We start from the raw sequence: 19266 nt of genomic DNA on the forward strand, positions 1-19266 counted from the left end.
AATCAAAGTTATGGAAAAAAAAAAAAAAAAAAGATTTTATTTTATAAAAAAAAAAAAAAGTTCATTACATTTTTAAGTTAACTTGCAATACCCTCTTATATCTAATCCTAACCCTAAAACCAAAGTAAAGAAACCAAAAACTGGAAAAAAAACGAACCCAATCCGCCCAGAACCGCGAAAAAAACGAACCCAATCCGCCCAGAACCGCAAAAAAAAAAACGCATGCACGCGCGCTGCGCGCGCGTGCATGCGTCCCGCGATGTCCCGCGAAACGGGTTAATCTGTCCCTCAATGGACCTGTCTGGAGGTGGTCACCCTAAGCAAGACGTGAGGAAACTGCGGGTGGAAGTAACATTTTGAGAATGACTCAAAGTGATTTAACCTGTTTCTACGGCTTAAGTTATCGCAAGTTGCTTGGAATAGGAGCATCACCATCTGCAAATGCCCAAAGTGTAAGTTCAATCACGCAGCTGGTGGGGGGCTGGGGACAGTGGGGCACCTCGACGAGAGGTGTGTGACCCATGCTAGAATGCAGAGTGAGTCTCCAGTGGGTCCTCGTGGTTTGCCTTAATGAAACATGACAGTATGACCTTACTGAACCCCCCACCCCTTGCTCACTGTTCTGAGACCAGCTGAGTCTATTATGCTGTCAGCACCACACAAGCTGTGATGAGGAGTCACTGAAGTGCTGCTGGTAGAGGCCGTCTTAAATGAGGCATTTTATGAATTCCGTTCTAGAAACTAACATTCCCTTTATATAGTAGTGAAAACAAAGATTAAATGCAGGAGATGATTTCACGTCCAAAGATCAGTTTTGTATCAATAACCTGAATTACACAATTGTTTTGAGTGAAAATAAACAAGACTTGTTAACAGCTATGTTTGGCCTGCTCACAAGCCAACCTGTGTGTGTGTGTGTGTGTGTGTGTGTGTGTGTGTGTGTGTGTGTGTGTGTGTGTGTGTGTGTGTGTGTGTGTGTGTAGCACTTTACCGTCTGAATGGCTTTGCCCAATACCTTCGTTTTCAATTTGTCACTTAGCATGGCCGTAGGGGAGTTATTGATGTTCCAATTGAGTGGTTAGAAGTAGTGATTATTGGCTCGGGTGGTCTCACCTAATGTACACACAAGGGCTCATGTTTGCTCCCAGCAGGAGTGTGAGATAGGAAAATAAATAGAGCCAGCCTCAGACAGCTGGACTTAGAACAAATTGCAGTAACATGACCTTACTTAATATAATACTATAATATTCATTTTAACATTTCTATATTGACATTTTCAAACATACAGATCCATATAAAAAAAACAATTGAATATTGTGGAAAAGCTAATTTTCTTATAATTCAAAAAGTTTAACTTTCATTTATTCTAGATTAATTGCGCATACAGTGAAATTTTTCAAACCTTTTTTGTTTTAATCTTGATGATTATGGCATACAGCTCATGGCTCATATTTCAAATATTAGAATATTACATAAGACCACTAAAAAAAAATATGTATATAAAAAAATGTCGACCACCTGAAAAGCATGTTAATTTATGCACTCAATACTTCATCAACTGGGCGTGTCATGGAGGTGATCAGCCTGTTGCACTGCTGAAGTGTTATGGAAGCCCAGTTTGCTTTGATAGTAGCTTAAGTGTTAAGACTTAGGTGTTATGGAAGCCCAGGTTTAAGCCCATAAAGCTTGTCAACATACGGAAACACAAAGTGCTCTAAAATCTCCTGGTAGATGGCTGTGTTGATAAAACACAGAGGACCAACACCAGCAGATGACATGGCACCCCAAATCATCACTGACTGTGAAAACTTCACATGGACTTCAAGCAACTCTGACTCGGTGCCTCTCACTCTTCCTCCAGACACTCTGGAATCCTTTTTTTGAGTGGTAATATTCTAATAATTTGAGATATGGCTTTTAGATTTTCATGAGCTGTATGCCATAATAATCAAGATTAAAACAAAAAAAGGTTTGAAATATTTCACTTTATGCTCAATGAATCTAGAATAAATACAAGACCAACTTTTGCTGTTTAAATGTTTTTAGATTCAAATTCAAAAGAAATGTCTACAAAAAAATTACATTTTAGTTGAGCCTCTTGTAGAGAATAGTATTTTCTAGCTTTAAATATGCCATAACAAAATGGTGACGGTGGCTTGTTAGTATTAACCTTCAATATAATATAATATAATATAATATAATATAATATAATATAATATAATATAATATATTACATTAAGTCAATGAAAAGAAGGTTGCGTCCTTTGTCTATTCATATCAAGGTAAGCTTTAACTGAGCCAATGACATCATGTCATGGACCCTCAATTTGAACACTAAAGGTTTTTACAGTGTGCATGCATCCTACCACAGAATAGATAAACACAGGGTTTCCTTTCCATTTACTAGTGTGGTTCAGCTAACCTTCTGACTTCTTTATGCCTGTTATTCTTAGCAGTTTATAGTCTGTTGACTTTGGAGACAGCTAAATAAGTAGTTGGCATTGTTTAATATCATGTCAGGGTAATGCAGAATATAAAACAGATGTTTGGATTTGGTTCACTAATCGTGTTGAAATACTGTATATGGCTTGGTTTGGAAGAGACTCAGCACACAGGACTTGAGTGATTACCGTATAGTATAGTAATATGATTTCTACCTTTAGCCCCACCTCTGCATGTGCATCTATCTATAGACTGCATCTTTCCCCAGTGCCAATGTTGTATAGAACATCATCCAGTCTTCTCTTCCAAAAGAAAACGCCTCCAGCATGAAGCCTAACCTTGACCCCTGTCTGCCTTCGATGGGGAGTGGGAGGTATAGTTAACATAGCATGCTAGCCAAACCCTTTACCCCTGAAAGAGAACACGACAGAGAAAACTACAGCATCGAGCAAACAGCAGGTGTGTTTTCGGTCAACAGCCCACGCCCCTTTTCACACGTTGATATATGGGTGCTTTTTTTGCCCCCGTCCAAGCAGGCAGTTATTATTATAGTTTCCCCAACAAGGATGCATACAGCAGTAATGGGGGAGAAAAAATAGCAGAAATAGCACCTGCTGCCATGGCCGACCTTGGCGTTCCTCACAACTGAGCCCCGCACTCTGCTTTGGGGAAAGACACTGAATAATTTACAGGAGAAATTATACTTTGTCGTACAATTTTCCAAGTAAACCAGAAAATCCCCACTAGTGGCCCCTAGGGGAAGTGCTACTCATCCCACCCAAGACCCAACCAGACCAAAGTGGTTTGAAGTGATGATACTGTCATCCTAGAGCGAGAGGGGTGGGGGGGTAAATTATTATTAGGATGCAAATGGTAGGTGGAGGGACATATATTTTATATTCATTAAGATTCAAGAGTTTTATTGTCACAAGGATGCACTGTGAAAAGCACACTTAGGTTGGGGTGCTCCATAATACACAATAAAAACAATACATAAACTAGAAAAAGTGCTCCTCGGAGCACAGGTCTCCGCCAGGTCAGGTAGGTTATTGTGGCCTCCTGGTGGCGCTATAATAGGCCAATGTTTAAAGGGTGCCATTTGTTCTTGGGCCTTGCACGGCAATCGGACACTGCATTCATGGTTTGAGGCATTTTGTGCAAAAAAAAGTTTTGCTAAATTAGACCTGCTGGTAGCGCTATAACAGGCCAATGTTAAAAGGGTGGCATTAGTTCCCAACATAGTGTGAATGTGCGTGCAAAGTTTGACCGTAATCGGATGGTGCGTTCATGATTTGCGGAATTTTGTTCAAAACAAGCCACTACAGCAAACTTTAGATGTCAATCTTAGCCAATGAGGATGGAATATGAAAAATCAAACACATCCGTCTTGATCACATGACTATGGAGATCATGTGTAGGCTACCGATTTGCGTGAAATTTGGATAAAATTGGAAGGAGTAATATAAAAAAAATTGTTTTACATAAGTCGGCCTCCTGGTGGCGCTATAAAAGGCAGATGTGAAAAATGCAGGGCAAAGGTTTTTCCTTTACCTCTAGGAAGTGCGCATACAAAGTTTTACACAGATCGGTGCAGTTATAGGTAAAAACATGAATCGGCCTGTTATAGCGCCACCATGAGGCTGATTTGAAAATGTTCAAGTGGCATTTATTCCTCGGCATAGTGGGAATGTGCGTGCAAAGTTTCACGGAAATTGCATGCTGTGTTCATGATTTGAGGCATTTTGTTGAAAACGGAGCACTCCTGCAAACTTTGGAACCATTTTGAGCCAATCAGGATGGAATATGAAAAATCTGAAAGACCTCTTTCGTTTAATGACTACAGAGGTACTGTGTACCGATTTGCGAGATTTTGGGACAAAATCTGTAGGAGTACTGTCAAAAAATGTATTTTGCACAAATCGTCCACCTGGTGGCGCTATAAAAGGCCCATGTGAAAAATTTGGGGCAGAAGTTCGGAATTGGCATCCAGGGAGTGTGTGTGCACAGTTTCGCTGCGATCAAGCCAACGGTGGCGGAGATTAGCTGCTCACAGACGGACACACACACACACACACACACACGGACGGACGGACGGACGGACAAACGGACGGAGGGTAAAACATACTCTCTCGCCATGCCTTTCGGCCTGGCGGAGACAATAACAATACAATGCAAATAACAGCCCTAAAGAGTTGTTTTTTCTCATTTAGCAGTCTTATGATCCAGGGGGAGGAAATTGTTCTTCAGTCTGCTTGTGCTGGCTTTGAGGCTCCGATACCTCTTCCCTGATGGCAACAGTTTAGAGTAGACTGTTATGGGGTCTTTGATGACCCTCAGGGATTTCCTGAGGCAGCGCTGGGTGTACAGCTCCTCCAGACTGGGCAGTCGGCATCCAGTGATTTGTTGAGCTGTGCGTACTGCACCCTTCTCAGGGCCTTATGGTCCCTGTCTGTGCAGCTCCCATACCAGCTGGTGAAGCTGCTTGTCAACAGGCTCTCGATCGTCCCTTGGTAGAAAGGCCCTGATGGTTTGGGGACTCCATATAAGCGCTGTTGTGCCTTTGCGAAGTTGTGTGTTCCTCCCATTTCAGCTTCTCCTGTATGTTCACCCCCAAGTACTTAAAGGTTTCCACCCTCTCTACCACAGGGCCATTGACGGTGACAGGAGGTTGTGGGTCCCTCCCCACCCTGTAGTCCACAAACGGAGACCCCCCGTCTGCTCTCCCACAAGGGAGGGGCCAGTCGTGCTAGTGGGTCTAACAAAGGGCTGAAACCTGGCATGTTATGAGTTAAGTTCATCTGATAGGGTAGATGTTGTTTGTGAGGTTTGATGTGTTTTTCCCCTATAGTCACTTATAGCCTGGAGCACACACCATAGGTGCCTCGGGTTGGTGGTAATGAGCTTGGACTCCATTCACTGGCTATATTCCCTCTTTGCCCGTTTGATAGTTGCTCTGAGTGCGTACCGTGCCTTTTTATACTTCTCCTGAGAACCAGACTACAAGTCCAGTATGGAGAGTCATCCGTACTTCGGCATTCAGCCAGGGCCGGCCGCTGCTATAAGCAATATAAGCGGTCGCTTAGGGCCACAACCACTAGGGGGTTAATTTTTACTTTCATATTGTAATTATGTCATGTATCTCCTGTCCAACAACTAGCGTTATTATTTTAGTATGCAATAAAAAATGACAATGATTTTATAATGGGGGTGTCACCAAAAAAAATCTTGCTTAGGGCCACAAAAATCCTAGGGCCGGCCCTGCATTCAGCCATGGTTTCTAGTTAGGTATGATTGGTTGGATGTAGCTGGTGACAGTGTCTGTGTAGTCATTCAGAATGAAGCGCTAGCGGAAAGGTCTTGGGGACATCGAAATCGAAGTAGAGTTCATCCTGCAGTCTGCTTATTATGACATATCTTGAGTGCAAAGTTGACATTTTGGCCTAAGGATAGGCGCTAGAAGAATGGTCAAGGGGGCTACCCAAATGGTTACGGTTCATCCTCTGTGGAGTATATATGAGCTCAGCGAGTTTCATGGCAATCCACCCATTAGATTCTGTCATATCATGTGTATGTGTACATTTTGGCAGCCTTAGATCCCCAGAGTATAAATTAGACTTCACACGGAAAGAGAGGGAGTGTGAAGCAAAATAAAGGGAGCAATTGAACCGATGAGATTGATATGACAGAGACATAGCGGGGAGAGAGATGACAGTGAAATAGATGAAAGCCAGAACAAGAAAGCCAATGACAGGAAAAGAGAGGGTGGGTAGACAGAAGAGGAAAGGGAGAGAGAGAGGAAGAAAGAAAGAGAGACATTGAGACAGGGAGAGAGAGAGAGAGAAAGAGACGCAGGGAGAAATGGTGCAGTACCCGGGGATGTGCACCACGCCGTGTCCTGGGACCCTAACTCGGCCCTCCATTATTCATGGCAGCACCAGGATCCATCCAGGCAGGGTGACTTACACCAGTCATCATTTACATTCTAGCCTCCTATGAATTATTGACTCAATGAGTTCTGGCTCTGCTGATCCATGAAGGGCACAGACGTGGAGGTGAACTCTGTATGGAAACATTGCCTCAGAGGTCATACAGCCACAGGGACTGCAATCTAAATAAAACAGTGCTCTTAATACCAGCTCTTAGAGGTAGTAACAGCCCCATTTTCTAGTTCATCTTGGGGGATTATGGGGTGCAAAATCTGCACGCGTGAAGAATACAATGTTTGGATGTTGAAAAAGAAGCATATCTTAAATTATTTTTGACTGTAGCCTTGGAAGCTTGACTGAAAATCATTCTAAAATCAACATACATTTCTATTGGAAAATGTTTGCAGATGCATACGATACATTGCAGAACCCTGATTAAGAGGGTGTGGGTTAAGTAGAACCCAACATATCAATAAAAGATTGTTCAGGGGCAATGTTGTTTATGCATAGATAATGTCAAATGAGTACATAAGCACATGTAACCTTGCAGGCAGTAGACGTAACAGAACAAAACTTAAGAGCCTAAAAGCCACGACAGCAGCCCCTGGAGGCTGTGCAGCTCCTTAGGGTTCATACTGTAATCTGCCTTTGATTATGAGACATATTTTTTTGTGAAAAGTTTTTCATCATATTCTCAGAGTCGTGCAAGAGGCGAGGTCATGGTGTCACTGAAATGGTTAGGGTCCATCCTCTCTAGGTAACATGAATCCCATGAAACCAGCAAGTTTCAAGGCAATCCGCCAATTAGATTTAGAGATATCCTGTGTGCAAGCTCTGAGATTGAGAGGTCAGCATCAAAGGTTGGATTGGGGCTAAGTCCCTGCGACATACTTGCGTTATGTCCAGGAGGTGTACTTGTACTGTACATCATGGCTGGGGGATGTACTTCATGTACAACAGAAACAGGAGATAGGCTTCTGCACTATGGGCCACATGGCTCGGCAAGGCTTACTCTGTGTGCAAGTGGAAATGTTTCCCTAGAGCGGCATCACTAGACTAGAAGAAAGGCCATGGTGTCACCAAATATAGCTCTAAGCGTAAGTCCAATAACGAAGATCTCTTCTCTCCCGCTTTCATATTTGCTTTAGTTTAATCAAATATCAAATATCCTTTGATATCCATTCACAGCTTGAAACGTGAGCTCTACTAGCCAATCTGCAGTCAGCCAATCAGGCTGGGCTCCGTCTTTAAATATCACTGCCTCTGATCGTGTCATTCGCTTTTCAGCAAGCGTCAAGCAACCCACCTCCATCCCCAGCTCCACCTCATTAAAAGTCTGAATTGTCTGGAGGTGAGATGGAAGGAGGTTAATTTGCACTGCCACCACCAGTCTTAGACTCCATATTAAAAGCTCTTACTATTAGGTGTGTTAACAGAGTAAAAATCGCCAAAATGTTTGATCTTTTATTCAATAAAACATTTCATTTTAATCAACTTGATCTCTAACCTCACTCCGTCAAATGGAAGAAGCTTGCGACACACATTTTGTTTCACAGCGTACTTGCATCTGAGACTTCGGGCGCAGAATCGATGACAGACGGAGTTTCATTTTTTCAAGCTACTAGGCAGGTGATTGGATGATCCCGCCCCTAGCAGCCGCTGATTGGTTCGTATGCGCAGCGGTTCGGGCAGCTTTACTCTGTGAGCAATCCCAGACCCTCCTTCCTGAAACCAAATGCAATGCAATGCATGAGATTTCCGGAGGGAGGGGGTGTTTACCAGGCTACTTGATCTCTCCTTTATTGAAAATCAGTATGGTTTTCAGGATAACTTATTTGGGCTAAACAGGTCAAGGTAATTCCTGGATGCTTTTTTTAGCTTAGCTTTTATTCATATTGTGGCTAATAAAAAGTAGCAAAAGCAGAATTGTACGAAAACTAGTTATCATTTCATTGAATACAGACACTCAGTCAAGCATATGGTGGTGGAACATTACAAGCAAAACGGCACTGGATTCAGGCTAAATGCATAGGGGAAACGCCACTTTAATTTCAAATGCATCGATTTTTTATACGATGGCAATCTATTTCTGAGGGTCTAGTACACATTCCAAGCTTACACTGTATAATAAGGTGCACCCACTTTAGCACAGAGATCAATTGCTTTACTAGTTTAGCGTAAGCAGTATAACATTAAGAGAAATCCGTACATTCAAGACAATTATCCACTCATGTTTTTCACTGGATAATTCCTTTTGCCACAGGTCAAATAATATATTAAAATGAGACAGTAAGTGGCTGCATTATGTTGAAGATTCAGAGGGTTTTAGCAGTAAAAAGCCTTTCAGGTCAAAGACACCCACTGCTGCAATCAAAGCAAGAGGCCCACCATTCTATTTAATAAAAACGCACGGGCTAATTACAGCTAATCATCACTATACGAAGAAGGCTATACTAATGACTGGCAGCAGTGGAGGTTAAAACATCTCTTTTATGTTCGAGCTAGACTTTGAACTACATATAGGTCCATATTTATGCAGGTGTAAACGTCTCTCGACACAGTTGGATGCCATTAGTTGTATAAACAGAGCTTAGCACATCTGAGAGAATAGAGAATCCATATGATCAATGTGACTTAAAATATGTTACATGTACTGTAACATGTATGATCAAGTCGATCTGAAGACAAACATGTAGGTGGTGTGTTATGCCTCGTCTCTGTGGAGCGAAACGTCAGGAGTCAGGTGTGTGTGTGTGTGTGTGTGTGTGTGTGTGTGTGTGTGTGTGTGTGTGTGTGTGTGTGTGTGTGTGTGTGTGTGTGTGTGTGTGTGTGTGTGTGTGTGTGTGTGTGTGTGTGTGTGTGTGTGTGTGTGTGTCAGCCAGTTTCCCAGACATGGCTTAAGCATATAGTCCTAGAATAAAAGAAAAATCAAATGAAGATCTCCATTGAAAAAAGGTTTTAGTCTGGGACTAGGCTTAATCCATGTCTGGAAAACAGGACCACCACAGGTGCTGAGATGTTGGTTAGGTTCCCTGTAGTTCCCTGCCGTTCAGCCATGGCAACGGACCACTTCCAAAAAGGAAGAAAAGCAGATAAGAGGTCAGCGTGCAGCAAGCCAACCAACAAGTTTTGTATAAAGCACATTGAATTGCCTTGTTGTTGAATTACCTTAAATCTTTTCAAATTTTTCTACCAATGAAAAGTATTAACAAGAGCTTGTGACTAGATAATGACTACACTGGATCTATTGGAACACAAGTTCCTTTTTACATTTCCTGAAAAGTAACAGTTTTGGACATATGTTTCGGAGTTTTGGAGAGATGAGATCTCCACCTGACAGCGACGCCACGTAAGACCTAATATGCGTCATGTGTCTGACTAACATCTAGGCATGAGACATCTCCCCTCACCTCTAAAGGCTAAAAGCATTGGAAAGACCAAATGTGATTATGGTACATGAAACACTTGTATCTTCCCACGGATAATAGCGTTGTGGGTGTGAGAGACAAGACGAGAGCAGAGCACAGGGGAGCTAGAATAACACGTGTACAAACCCATTTTTTACAGTCTATGGAACAAACACACGCACATACACACACGTGCACGCACGCACACACACACACACACACACACACACACACACACAAAGTACATCCCATGCTGCTCACACCACCCAGAGGCACAAACATTGTCTAAATGTTGCCGTCCTTGAGTACAGGAAAAAAAATGAAAAAAGGGAGGAAAAAACAAAAACAGAGCAAATGTAAAAAACACTCAATAAGCCCTAGGTAATTAATTAAAAATGTTCATTTTTTTGTGTCATGGCTTAATACCCAACAGTGCGATGCTAAATTGCAGTGAAGTGAAAGCTAATTAGGCCCGTCTCTTAAGCCGTGATGTGTTTTATTTATGACTCCTTCCACGGTGTTTTCTCGCCGTGCGCGCCGCAGTGCCATGGCGACTGGCAAATTTCACACCGCCGGTTCTTAACTCCGGACGTCACAGCAATCATAAATCTTATTATGGGATTAAATGAGCAGACTATAGTGGCACCCATGGATGTTAATAATGTAAAACAGGAATAAGTGAATGAATATTCAATATGTTCTCCTGATAGATCTAGGTGAGTGGCTTTCTGAGTTGAGCTCAACCTCTCTGCCTTTGGCAGACAACTCATTCAGAAAACATTATTCTGATTTGTCAGTGTATGTGCTGTCTCATCTGGGAAAGGCACAGTGTGGAGGTTCGATGCTCAAGTCAAATGGGTTTGCACTGCGTCAGGCTCATTGACACGTCCGTATCTTGCACATTTGTCTTTGTCTCATAAGTTTCACCAGCCAGTTCTGTCTTATCATTGGTAGTACTATGATGGTGATTGAAGACGGTTTCTGAAAAACATAAAGGCGTAACTTTTTACAGCTACATTCAAAAGTCATTATGCATCAATTGGAGAGATAAGAATGTAGTTTGCGAGAATAAAAACAAACTTGCAACATTGTGTACTTAAGCAAGGGAAAACCCCAAAACCGCTTTACTGGTGGCCTAATCACACACTTTGAAGAGGAATGCCCCTAGCCTATAGCTACATACTGCACAATGACAGTACTGTATGTGGATTATGTCTGTGTACCCACCTACCAAGTTGAGATCAATCTAAAGCGGTCTACTCTAGTGGCCCCATCTTGAGGAAATACCAATCCATTAAGACTGAATCTAATTCATTCTAAACAGATCTGTCAATTATTGTCATTACATTTTAGTCAGTGGCGTATTCTTTTTGTAAATCACAGAAAAGGGTTAGATGATGTCTTAAAATACAGAATGAATATACTGTAGGAAGATAACATATTTCAAAGTTAAATGCTAAATTACTAACCCAGGACAGAGAAAGATGAAGTGGTGCTAGGGCATACCCTAAAGCTAATACTGTATAATAACCTTCTCACCAACACATTTCAAATCCCACCACCATCTCCTGAGTTGGGACTGGGGCACTGTGCATGATTTAAATCTAACTCTAACTCTATTTGACAGAGCAGCCATTATACGGTATATAAGCACAGCCAGGCCCCCCAAGAGAATTCCCTACCATTCCTTGGGAGAGCCAAAGTGCACAGCAGAATACTTTCAGAAGGACACCGTCTCCTTCAGCCAGCCGTGCCCTTCAGGTCTCTCCCCTGGTTCAAAGGGTAAGAGAGGGTTTCAAGCCTCATAATTAATTGATCCTCATTCTTCCTTGGTTCTATTTATAAGCAAACTCATCCAACATGTTTGTTCCCCTGCTTCAGTCCCACAATCCCCTATCCCTCCTGCTTGAGAGGGTCAGAGTTCAAACGCTGGTCGAGTTGTGTCAATGTCACACCCTTAAGCTCAATTTATATACTGCAGCGTATGAACCGAAAATAGCAGATCTTTAAGCTCACAACTTGTGAGCTTATACTGTAGATCTGCTATTTTCGGCCCATGACGCTGTTGTGCGACGGACCATAAAATAAATTAGGCATTACAGTCCAAAGAATGACAGCATTTTTTGTTGCATGTTTTCCTGATTCCTGATGAGAGTGCAGAACAGCCACACAAAAGCCTGGGCACACGTGATGGGAGTTTGACAACATAGGGTATGCATATTTCAGATGTTCAGTTTGAGATGGCATCGCCATGTGTTCTCTCTGCAGTGTTTGAAGGGGGTGTTCCTCTTGTGGCAGAGTAGGGCATCTATATTGGATGATGGCGTTGAGTTGAGTCGCATTCATCTGACTTTTCTTGTTTTCTTTCAAGAAGAAATCAGACGACTGGGCCTTGGCAGCAACATACTGTACATACTCATACCCAAGTGTCTGACTTTTCCTATGTAAAGAAATTTACTTTTTCCTACCTTTATATTCGATATGGCAAAGACAAGAATCACCAGATTTTCTTCTGGGAAGCTTTACCAATCCATTAACAAAGTATTTACAAGTTTGGGCTAAATAGTGCTAGATCTTACATTGAGCCACTCTGAGGACCCTATTTTTTTCCACTGACGACTGATTGATCATTATATTGTATGTTAAATCATGACTATGTCAGATCCTTTTTCATTTTGGCATAAACTATACTGCTTACTTTTTGGAGGGGACGTTTTACACACTACAAGAGTGGTTTTCAAACGTTTTGTGCCCAAGGCATTCATAGTGAAAATGGCCTATCTACAAGTTCACAACACATCGCATTGAGCTTGTAGATAGGCTATTTTTACTAATTATTTTTATTTGTGAACTAAAAAAATTTGAAAAGGACGCTCTTTGGAGCACTGGTCTCCGCCAGGCTGGGTAAACTTTGGAAGGCAGTTAAAGCCAATTGGAATGGAATCAACAATATGACTGGTGCATCTTGATCACATAACTCCAGAGATAACGTGTAATGATTTGTGTGAGTTTTGGAATGTGTAGGAGTAGTAGCAAAAAGTGCGTTTTGAAGAAAATGCGAAATGGCAGAAAATCTAGTCTGACGGAATGGGAGTAGCCTATGTGGAGAGTTGCGTCATAATCCAAGGAAGGGGGGGGGGGGGGAGTTGACTGTGCGACCTACGTTTCAAGAGTTAAAATGCCAAAACCCACACACTGACAGACGGGGTCGAAAACATAGTCTCCGGGCTGACATAGACAAAAACATAATTTTTATTTATTTATTAATTGTATTAATTAATTAATTCAGATGTTCGCCTGTATTGACATGACCAAAATAGGGACGCCATGTTGAAATATTTCTTTTTTGGGATATAGAATTTGCCTCTGCACAGGGAAATAAGTGCACACAAAGTACTGATATAGTAAATTAAAGGATAATTCATAACCTTTTATATCGTTGTATACATTGCAATAATAATCTGCACACCGTTAGAGAACCACTGCACTACACTGACCTATAATGCAGACATGCACAGTTTTATTCAAGCAACAGTATTTTTGTTGGTTGACAGACAGCAGTCCAAGACGTTGACTACTGCATTAATTTTGCATACAGTACATTAGTAAAATCTGTCAAATGTATGAAACCTAGAAAAAGTATTTTAGTTTTCTGTAAGGAATTCTATATCACCCAATGGAAGGATTTCTTAAAATGGAGCAGCCTGGCCCATTCATATTTATCTTTCTCTGACAATAAAGACAGTTGAGAGGGAAAATCCCCTTGTGGGATTTGGTTTTAGGCCAACGGGGGCACATGTGGTTAGGGTCAAGGGGCCTTAACCACTGCACTATCTCTGGGCACCTGATGGAAGGCCAGAGGTACAATGGTGACAGAGGAGAAAGCAACTCACTGAGAACTCCCATGTCTCTCTCCAAGAGTCAGTCAAATGAACGTAGATTACTATACTATGCCGGTGGATAGATTCTAGGTGGCAGTTCTTAACAACAAAGCATTAGATATAGATAAATCTGTGTAAATGTGGTTCCCTCTTGAATTTCGACACTGTTCACATCACCAGTCAACAACAGAACTAAATCAGGACTTCAAGACACGTACAATGTGGAATTCCTATGATTTCTTCTGGTTTCTGGCATCTGGGGGAGACTTGCTCAAGTTCACAGTTGCAATTTTCCAAGGGTGTATAAATCGCTGAGTGTACTGTGTAATGTTTTGTTTAATAATGTGTGAATGGGGCACCCTGGTGGCTCACCTGGTAAGAGTGCATTCCATATAAATAAGGCTAAATTCCTTCCTGCAGCTGGCTCGAGTTCCCCCCCCCCCTTTCCTCCTCTGCACACCTTTCCTGTCTCTCTGTTGACTGCATTTATGCTGGGGGGGAATCATCTTAAAAAAAGAATGTAGTGCAAATGTGCTCCTTGTGTTTCTTAAAGGGGCACTTCACCAATCACCGACCCAAATCCCGTTTCAATGAAGTTGATGACTGCAGAGGAGGTATGAAATATATGAAAATGTTATCTGAGTAAAACACATGACAATTGCAGTGAAATGCCTTAATGCTGACAAACTCTTGGAGGACTTACAGCAAATGAGCGCTCTCAGGAATAAGTGCATCTCCCTTAGTGTATGAGGGTTGCAACCACCAAACTATAGTCGATCCATAGAGAGAGGAAATTCTGAATTCTTTCTGAATTTGCCTGTGGTCTCAAATTCATGTCTGTTCTTCAGTGAAGAAGATAATGGATAATGAATCCCTCCAATATTCCTCCAAGATGAGTGCCTATGTATACATATAGAGCAGACGACTGATGCAGGGATCCCCCTACTATCACCTAATGCAGAAAAACAGGTGCTGGAGAGCATGCCAGAGGCTATAGTGCACCTCAAGTGAATGAGTAGATGAAGGAGACAGATCTGATACATTTGTACTTCTACAAAGCGATAAGGCAGAGCTAGGTCTTGCAGGAGGCTCCTCCACTGACAACTCCAACCCAAGCCTTTCAATGCTACAGTCTGACCAATTAGATCTATTTGTATCACTTTCACCCGTTTCTCCCAGTTTTCTCAAACTATACCCCTATCCATCTTTATTTTCTCAGAAGAGCATGCATTTGCCTGTGTGTGTGTGTGTGTGTGTGTGTGTGTGTGTGTGTGTGTGTGTGTGTGTGTGTGTGTGTGTGTGTGTGTGTGTGTGTGTGTTTACAGTACGTTTGAAAAACCAGAAAGATCGAAAAAGAAAGGCTCATTTTGGGGCAGGAGTCGACGCCACCATGGCCCGGTCGGGCGGGGCTCACGGCCACGAGACGAACGCTCCCTACCTTCCCGTGGACGCGGACAGGCCCCGAACGGCCCGACGGCTAAGCCTGCGGGAACGATGCAAGTTGGAAACACATGCCCAACCCAGTTGTGCAATACCCATTGTACCCGTTATCAGAGTACCCGTCTGTCTGTCTGTCTGTGTCCCTTTTATGCCCATATACGTATGGAGTTCCGTGTCAGGCATGACCAAATAAGGAGTCCAGGCCAGTCTACGATGCCAGTACTATGACATCATATATGGGCATTTGTGGGTTTATCTATATATTTTTTTACTCATTGGTCTGTCTGTCTGTCTGTCTGTCTGTGTGTCTGTGTCCCTTTTATGCCCATATGGAGATCTTTGTCTGTCTGTCTGCCTGTGTCCCTTTTATGCTCATATGGAGATCCCTGATGTCATCAGTATATGCCAATACATGGATCGGTGGTTCTGGACAACCTATGTGGACAACCACCCTATCTCATATGCCTATATATGGGCATAACGTTCGGATCGGCTTTTCTGGACAACTGCCTATCTCGACGCCGGGCACAGCACTCCCTCGGATTGTCGGCGGCGGTTCTCGAGATACGCGAACTACAGACCGACATACAGACAACAGAGATTTCACACATTTAATGTAAGCTGCCATATGCTGCATTTGAAAATAACATGTTTTAGGTGATATGATCCGGACATCCCAGGAGGAAGACAGTACAGACGATGTACAACTGGTAATCACATGCCGCGCTACTCATGAGCCCATGACTTTAACTGCATGAAACGCTGCATGCCTCCTGGTGGAGATTTGCGCTTTTCTCTAGTTTTTGGTGGGGGAGGGGTGTTGCCAGCTGAAATGCAATTCTGCAGTACAGTTTTTGTTTCACCTGCTTCCTCAGATAAACAAAACACTAATTGTGTGATAGGCTATGTGTGTTTTTCATCACTTGCCAAGTCATATTCATCTGGCATCTTAACATAATCAACATTTGGATTAGTACTTCATATTCATATTTGTAATCAGGATTAACATTTGCTGACTGAATGAAAATACCTTGTACAGCACCCCGAAAATGTATAAATGCTGAGCATAAAGAGATGGGGAAACAGACCAGTAATCTTTGCCTTGAGACTCCCCTATTTATAGGGGGCAATATGTCAGATCAGATTAAGATCAGTGACGGCCATTTGCTGCCCTCTGCTGGAGACAGAACACAAACATATATCGGCAATGATATCATTTTTATTCAGAATTAGCTACAGTATGGATGCTTGTTAATCAGCTAATTCTAGCTGTCAGTTAGCTATGTTTATTTTATTTGACGTTGACATCACAATCACATTACCAATGATTGGACAGACCAGATGCATTGCTTGAGTGTTCTAGCACAAGTGCAGATTTTCGACCTCTTACAGAACAAAACTATAATCTAAAAAACAATAAAATTACGTTTCATTGAGAGCACTATACATGCTGCATCTGTGAGTTAGGATGCGGATGACGGAGTAGCCTAATTGTAGTTTATTATATTGTATAACGTTTGCGGCACATTAGGCACATAATAAGGCAATTAATTAGATTGTGACTTCATAGTTAAGTCTCCAGCTGTCTGCTGTCCCCCTGCAAAACAGATTTTATAGTGACTGACATGTGCATCTTGAGCGGTGGGAAGTCAAGCTTAATGAGGGTTTTTAGAGAATAAAAGGATATATAGGCTATAATGGCACAATATATTCTATATTGGCTAGTTGGTTCGTATGGTCAGAGCCTACACCATAATGTAATCGACCTTCCTTATTCGTTCATGCTTTACATTTCATAATAACAATATAGTATAGCCTACTGACTAGACGACTACTCTAGCATTCCTTATTTGAATTTAGATTTATCCAGCATAGCAGGCTGTAAAGGTAAGCAAGCACCTAAACAACAAAAAGGCATTGAGAAACATATTCATTCAATTATAATATCAATTATATAATTTAATTAATTAATAATTAATATAAATTACTTAAAAGCCTGTATTTATCAAACTTGATAAATTTGACGTAGGCTACATATATAGCCTATTCAAAATATATAATAGGAATACTTTGGCCTGGCCACATCTTGAAAAATCTGGTAAAACCAAACACCAATTATGGGGAAAGTGTTTGTCCTACAGTACATACTGTTGTACATGCATCTGCCTGCCTTCACCTTCCCCTTCACAGTTTTTAAGCAATAGGTTCTACTGCCCCCTAGCGTTTGTTTGAAACGTTGAAAACTTTCATTTTAGCCATCAATGAAATAAAATCAAATACTGAAATAGAATTTTAAGAGGGGTTATGAACACCAAGTACTGTACATTGTATGCATTACATGATGGCTTTTTGACACATTGGCAGACTTTTGAAATGAAGCTAAATGTATACTCATTAATTGAACTAAGCCAATGCCTTTTGGGAACGATGCCCGTTGGGAACACATACCCGCCCCCGGTTATGCAATACCAGTTGTCCACGTTGTCAGATATGTAGTGCATACATGCATACATGCATGCATGCATTACATACATACATGTAGTAGATAATTATACAGCCCTTCGAACACTTACACAGTCACCATCAATTTAATTTAAGCATGTTTCATTCCCCCCAGGCCCCAAAGGAAACCCATATGATTCAATAATGTGTGAATCAAAAGACAAGGTTCTTTTTGAATATTTCCTGAAAAGCTCTGTTTGGAATGAAAATGTTATCTGACAAGTGCCGTTCATAGCAGCTCTCTCAATACAGAGGACAAGGGGCTAACAGGTTCACACAGCATGAAGTGCTCTGAATTTTGGAGGAGAGCACTGAATTGTAAGACATACACGTAGGAGGAGGCTGTAAGAGGTACATGAAAAGCTAACCATAAAATGTTGAATTATATACTACAACAGCTATGGAGGAAAACAAGGTTGGCACCAGAGCATGTCAAAATGAAATATTTAAAAACACCACACAATTCTACAAGATGCTGTGTATCCAATAGAAGAATGGGGGGAAGAAAGGTCAAAGACATAAGATTTTCAAGGTATCATAAAATTAAAACAGCAATTACAATACCCTAAGAGGTTTTTCATTGTCACCTATGCCCTAATATTATTTATATTGGAGAATATAATTGTATTTTATAGTCATTATGAATGTACCCTATAAAATGTCTGTGTAATGCTGTTTCTTCAATTTTAAATATCAATGCTAACCCAGATAGCAAAATATGGTTATTCAACGTTGAATTATAGTCGTTAGGGTTGATTTTTGGTTACGATTGAAGACTGATGGTTTTTCAACATTGAATCACTGTTGTATTGCAGTGCAAAATTCAATGATTGAAATGCCAACATTGAATCAGCGTTGAATCTATGGTGCAAATTCAATGATTGAAATGCCAACATTGAATCAGCATTGAATCTATGCTGTTTGCCTTTTTCTTTTCTTTTTTCTTGATGGGGGGAGGGGGGGAGGCACACCCCTCCTCACACCCCCCCTCCCCCCATTTAATGATTGAAATGACAACATTGATTCAACGTTTTATCCATGCAGTTTGCCGTTTTCTTTTCTTTTTTTCTTGTTGGGGGGAGGGGGGGCAACCCCCTCCTCCCCCTCCCCCCCCCTCCCATTTAATTATTGAAATACCAACATTGATTCAATGTTGAATCTATGACATTTGCCTTATTCTTTTTTTGACGGGTGAGGGAGGGGGGATGCCTTCGCCTCCCCTCCCCTCCTCCCCCTACCTTCGCTAACCCTAACCTTAGCTGCCCTTGGGTTAGGGTTAGCCTTCTGGAGCCCATGGAGTGAATCCGAAATCAGATTCTCGATCAGTGCGTGTCCGATTCGCCCAATATAAGTTTCCTTCCACACAGACCTACGGTTTACAACCTAGGCTCTTAATTGCCTAGTGCAGCGATTCTCAAACTATGGGTCGCAACCCAAAGTGGAAGGAAAAAAAGACGATGTCCTTCACTCGGATTTTACACCAGGCAGTCGTTTGTGTATTTGTCCTGTCTCGCGCATCAACTGAGGCCGATAGGCTGTGCTTCAATACACATCATGCATGTATAATTTGGGGGGGCTGCGTCCACGACCAACGTGAAACCTCTCTCTCTCTCTCTCTCTCACACACCCCGACACCACACACACACACCCCGACACGACACTGACACT

The sequence above is a fragment of the Gymnoscopelus braueri genome (genome assembly GCF_963280865.1).
Source record: "Gymnoscopelus braueri genome assembly, chromosome: 17".
NCBI lineage: Eukaryota > Metazoa > Chordata > Actinopteri > Myctophiformes > Myctophidae > Gymnoscopelus > Gymnoscopelus braueri.